This window comes from Mobula hypostoma, chromosome 9, assembly GCF_963921235.1.
Source record: "Mobula hypostoma chromosome 9, sMobHyp1.1, whole genome shotgun sequence".
Classification (NCBI taxonomy): Eukaryota; Metazoa; Chordata; class Chondrichthyes; order Myliobatiformes; family Myliobatidae; genus Mobula; species Mobula hypostoma.
The window spans coordinates 131,886,769-131,892,789 of record NC_086105.1 but is presented as its reverse complement, the minus strand read 5'-3'; positions in this window follow the sequence as shown (position 1 = coordinate 131,892,789).

The window sequence follows — 6,021 nt, the reverse complement described above, 5'->3', positions numbered from 1 at the left end:
GTTCATTGTTTTAAATATTTACAGAAAGTTTTAATACAAAATGGAGCAAGTGGCAACTATAGTCATTAAATGAGTTACTCCGGACCACATTCAATAACATTTAATTTCTTCAACTGCTCTTACAGTGAGAATGCATTGAGGTTCATGTCAAATCATTGATTGCCAGAGAAGACTGCAGCTGGCACTCTGATGTGGAGCTGAGTTTAAGTGACTGAGATCCTCTAAAGTCCCAAATTTAAATGAACAAGTGCAGGTGCTACATGTGACGGTCAGTTTTACAGAATGGCGATGTCAGGTACTCTCCTTACCTTTGCAAATTCTGAGCCGTATTTTCGTGCATCAGAGGTGGTCACTGTGAAAGTTCATTGCCCGAGCTACCAGTAGTTCCCTCTGCATATTTCCGCTTTTGGTGGCTAGTTTGTTCATTCTGCTATGAAAGTCTTGCTGAAAATATTTGCTTTTGCATTTGCAATGTAGATTTTTCCTTTAAAAATGTTTCTTTGGCAAATCCACCATTCCACTGTTTGGATGATGAGTAATTTGTTTCTGGAATACTCAGTATTTTGGCATTTTCACTTGTAACTACCAATCCCTCTCCACACATCACTTAGATGGGAAACATATCATCACTAATGATGTTCTCATCCTTGTCCTAGTTTTGTGGGTGTGTTTCTTATGTGAGGAGGCAGTCATCAAAATACACACTCAATGGCCACTTTATTGGGTACACCTGTACACCCGCTCATTAATGCAAATATTTAATAAACTGATTATGTGGCAGTAACTCAATACAGAACATGGTGCAAAAACACACAAAAAAAATCCAGTGAGTGGCAGTTCTGTGGGCGACAATGCCTTGTTAATCAGAGAGGTCAGAGGAGAATGGTTCAAGCTGAGAGGAAGGTGACAGTAACTCAGATAAGCATGCCTTACAATCGTGGTGTGTAGAGGAGTATCTCCGAATGCACAACATGTCGAACCTTAAAGTGGATGGGCTACAGTAGCAGGAGACCACAAGCACACACTTAGTGGGCACTTTGCTGGGTACAGGATATGCCTAATGAAGTGACCACAGTATGTATATCGAAATGCCCCTCCAGCCATTCTGAAAGAGTGTGCAATGTAAACATTAGCACATAAAATGTTTTCTAGTTTGAGCAGATGGACAATCTAAGACATAAAGCAGCCAAAGTAGACAACTTATTTGGCATGGATGTTTGGCCAAGGGCCTGTTTCTGTGCTCATTTACTCTGAGTTACATTAACTAGAAATAGATAAATAGTGCAAAAGATGACTAGTGAGTGAGTGTACATGGACTGTTCAGAAATCTGATTGTGTGGTGAGGGGGTGAAGAAGCTGCTCCTATGTTGTTGAATGCGTCTTGAGAGCTGCTTTAAGTGGCCAATTAAGCTACCAATGTGGTTGAGGAGGAAGTCAGGGCACCCACAGAAAACCCATTTGATCACAGGAAGGCAGTGCAATAGCATACTGTTCGAACCGGGGGTCAGTAAGGAACCTGGGATGCGAGGGCTGTGAGACAACTGCCCCACAAGCTGCCCACTGTTGTGCCTGACACTTCATTGGTTCTGCTCGGCTGTGAAAAGCGTGTCGTTGGTGCCTCGCGATGGTGCAGCGACACACTGACTTCATCTGAAAATACTGCCTTGGCGAACATCAGAATGTCCCTGGTACAAATCTTCCCACCCAGAAAAGGAGGGCAATATTTCAATCGCTATCATTTTCCCTTTTTGAAAATATTCCAATATTACCTTTGGAAAGGCCAGCAGCAATTTCTTCAGTGTGTCAGATTTTAAGGAGCAGAACACTGAGCCATTTTGTTGGTGTCTCTCTATCACTTTCAGCATTTTAACTGTTCTCTCACCAAGGCCCGATGCCTCATCTTCCAAAAGCAGAATTTCCCGGTGGTCAAGCATTTTAATTTCGATTCCCATTCCCGTTCTGACATGTGGGTCCATGGCCTCCTCTTGTGCCACCATGAGGCCACCCTCTGGGTGGAGGAGCAACACCTTCTCTGAGTAACAGCTTATCTGGGCAATACCTTATACATTTGAGTTTGGGTAGCCTCCAACCTGATGGCATGAATATCCGTTTCTTCTTTTGGTAAGAAATGTTTTCCCTCCTTCTCCTCTCTTGTTTGACTCCCTGCTCTGGCCTCCTACCTCTTCTCACCTGCCTATCATCTCAGCCTGTCGCCCCTTTCTCCTATGGTCCACTCTCCTCCTATCAGATTCCTCCATCTCCAGCACTTTACCTTTCCTGGCTTCACCTATCGCCTTCTTCCTCTCCTCCCACCTTTTTATTTTTACATCTTCCCCCTTCTTTTCCACTCCTGAAGAATGATTTCAGCCCAAAACATTGACTCTTTTATTCCTCTCCGTAGATGCTGGCTGACCTGCTGAGTTCCTTCAGCGCTTTGTGTGTGTCACTCCAGATTTCCAGCATCTGCAGCACTTCTTGTGTTACAGATGCTTCTTGGTTGTTCTTTATCTAACTGATATTTGTCTCTTCAAATGTTGAAGGGTTCTGGGAATTTTACAGATTAGATTCTAAGGGACATAGCAACAATTGTTTCTTGGTTTGGAACCATTCCTTCCAATGTTCTTTGATAGACTTTAACAGGTAACCACTATTTTCAGACCTCAGTAGCGTGTTTTCCTTATGGCATAGATGTTAAGGGCTCACAGGTTTGGACCATACATGGTCTAAGCCTCATGGAAAATGAAACTTTGCTTATCATGTTAGTAGTTCTTGCATTTCTTTTTGCTTTGTTCATTCACTAATTTTTTTTATATTCTCTGTCTGACTTTCATTGATTTTATGATGGTTCTTGGGTTTACTGAGTATGCAAGAAAATGAATCTCTGGGTTACATTCGGTAACGGATATGTACCTCCAGGTTCAAGAACAGTTACTGCTTCTCAACCATCAGGCTCATGAATCAAAGGAGATAACTTCACCTCTCTTCATTTGCCCCATCACTTAAATGTTCCCACAACTAATGGACTCACCTTCAAGGACTCTTCATCTCATGTTCCCGATATTTATTGCTGATTTATTTATTAGCATTATTTCTTCTTTGCATATTTGCACAACTTATGTTTTCTGCCACTCTGGTTGAATCCCCAAGTTGGACGGCCTTTCATTGATTCTGTTATGGTTATTATTCTATAGCTTTATTGAGTATCCCTAGAAGATAATAAATTTACTTTGAACTTTGAACCTCGGTTTTAAGAGCAGAATTAGGTCATTCAGCCCATTGAGGTTCAGCTGTTTCTATTTGGATAATGGATGGCTTGCTAGTCATAGAACACTTTCCTCCAGTTAAAGAGTAAAGGCAGAAAGTCCAATGAATTCATTGCAAACTTCATACATGGTATGGTTTAGAGTTTTCCGAGTCGTCTCCTGTTGCCTTTGCCTAGTGTGTATATGAATTATTCATCATGGAGGTGGCTTTGGAAGTTCTACTCATGCCTTTATCATTCCTTTAACAACAGTTACCACACTCTAATTGCAGGTGTGGTAACCTGCAATCGAGGAAAAACAGAGCTTGAATAGAACTCCCCATAATAATTGCAGGTGCAGAAAATCTGAAATTTTTAAAAATTGCTGGAAATACTCAGTAGTTCAGCAGGGAGTCTGTGGAGAAAGAAAAGCATGTGTTCACATGGATTTCATTGGTTGTAAAATGCTTGGAGAAGGATGAGAAAACACTGTAAGTAACACACACAAAGTGCAGGAAGAAATCAGCAGGTCAGGCAGCATCTATGGAAAGTGCCCAATTCTAATCCCCTCCGACCTTCCCCTCCCAAAGAAGGGTTTCAGCCCGAAACGTCGACTGTATATTTCTTTCCTTAGATGCTGCCCGGCCTGCTGAATTCCTCCAGCATTTTGTATGCATTACTCTGGATTTCCAGCATCTGCAGAATCTCCTGTGTTTATCAAACTGTAAGTTTTTGTTTGTTTCTTAACATTGGACAAGACCAGTTGTGAACTTTTGTTGCAAAATTTCCAATGATCAACCTGCTCCTAGTGGTACCATAACTGTATAATTGGTTAAGACATCATTCACTTGTTTGATTAATGAGCTGGGCAGCCAACCATAGTAACTCAACGATGGAGTTAACATGTTGTATATACATAGAAGAGTACAATGCAGGAACAGAGCCTTTAACCCTCAATGTTTGTGCTGGCCATCATGCTTATCTGCTTGCACATTAGATTAGATTAGATTATGAGGACACGTAGTCCTCTTTTATTGTCATTTAGTAATGCATGCATTAAGAAATGATACAATATTCCTCCAGTGTGATATCACAAAAACACAGGACAGACCAAGACTCAAAAACTAACAAAACCACATAATTATAACATATAGTTACAACAGTGCAACAATACCATAACTTGATGAAGAACAGTCCATGGCACAGTAAAAAAATTCAAAGTCTCTCGAAAGTCCCACACCTCACGCAGACAGGAGAAGGAAGAAAACTCTCCCTGCCATGCCCGACCACAGTCCGACTCTGAGTTGTCCGAAAACTTTGAGCTCTGATCAGCCCGCCGACACCGAGTACCGAGCACCATCTCTGCCGAACTCTTCGACCTCAGCCTCGGTCGCCAGGGGCAGGCAAAGCCGGGGATTTTGGGGCATATGGTTCATATCCCTGCCATTCCCTGCCAGTCCATGGGTCCATCTAACTGCTTTGTAAATGCTGCTAGCACTCCTGGCAGCAAGGTCCAGCATCCATCACTCTCTGTATAAAAATCTAACCTTGGAAATCGCAGAATCAGAATCAGATTTCATTGTCACTCTTACGGCGTGCTGCTGTTTTGCGTCTGCAGTACAGTGCAAAGAGATAAAGTGACCATAAATTACAAAATAAATAAACAGTGCAGGAAAAAGAATAAGAGGTATCACTTGTGGGTTTATGAACTGCTCGGAAATCTGGTGAGGGAGGAGAAGAAGCTGTACCTGAATTGCTGCTGGACCTCCTCCCTGATGGCAGCAACAAGAAGACGTCGTAAGCAACTCACACAAAACGCTGGAGGAACTCAGCAGATCAGGTAGCATCCATAGAAACATAGAAACATAGAAAATAGGTGCAGGAGTAGGCCATTCGGCCCTTCAAGCCTGCACCGCCATTCGGTATGGTCATGGCTGATCATCCAACTCAGAACCCTGTACCTGCCTTCTCTCCGTACCCTCTGATCCCTTTAGCCACAAGGGCCATATCTAACTCCCTCTTAAATATAGCCAATGAACTGGCCTCAACTGTTTCCTGTGGCAGAGAATTCCACAGATTCACCACTCTCTGTGTGAAGAAGTTTTTCCCCATCTCGGTCCTAAAAGGCTTCCCCTTTATCCTCAAACTGTGACCCCTTGTTCTGGACTTCCCCAACATCGGGAACAATCTTCCTGCATCTAGCCTGTCCAATCCCTTTAGGATTTTATACGTTTCAATAAGATCCCCCCTCAATCTTCTAAATTCCAACGAGTATAAGCCTAGTCGATCCAGTTTTTCATCATATGAAAGTCCATGGAAAAGAATAAACAATCAATGTTTTCGGTCATGGCCATTCTTCAGGACTGAGAAGGATGGGAGAAGATGCCAGAATGAAAAGGTGGGGGTGAGGGAAAGAGGCTAGCTGGAAGCCGATAGGTGAAGCCAGGTGGGTGGCAAAGTCAAGAGCTGGAGAAGAAAAAGTCTGATAGGAGAAAGGGAAGGAAGAGGGAACCCGGGGGGAAGTGATTGGCAGGTGAGAAGAAGTAAAAGGTGAGAGTGGGGAATGGTGGGGGTTGGGAAGAAATTGACATTGATGCCATCAGGTTGGAGGCTACCCAGACTTAACACAAGGTGTTGCTCCTCCACCCTGAGGGTGGCCTCATCTTGGCACAAGAGGAGGCTTTGGACCTTGGCTAAGTAACTAGTGCAGGGGGCAGGGCTTCAAATTCTTGAATCATTGGGATCTATTTTGGGGAAGGTATGACTTATATAAAAAAGAT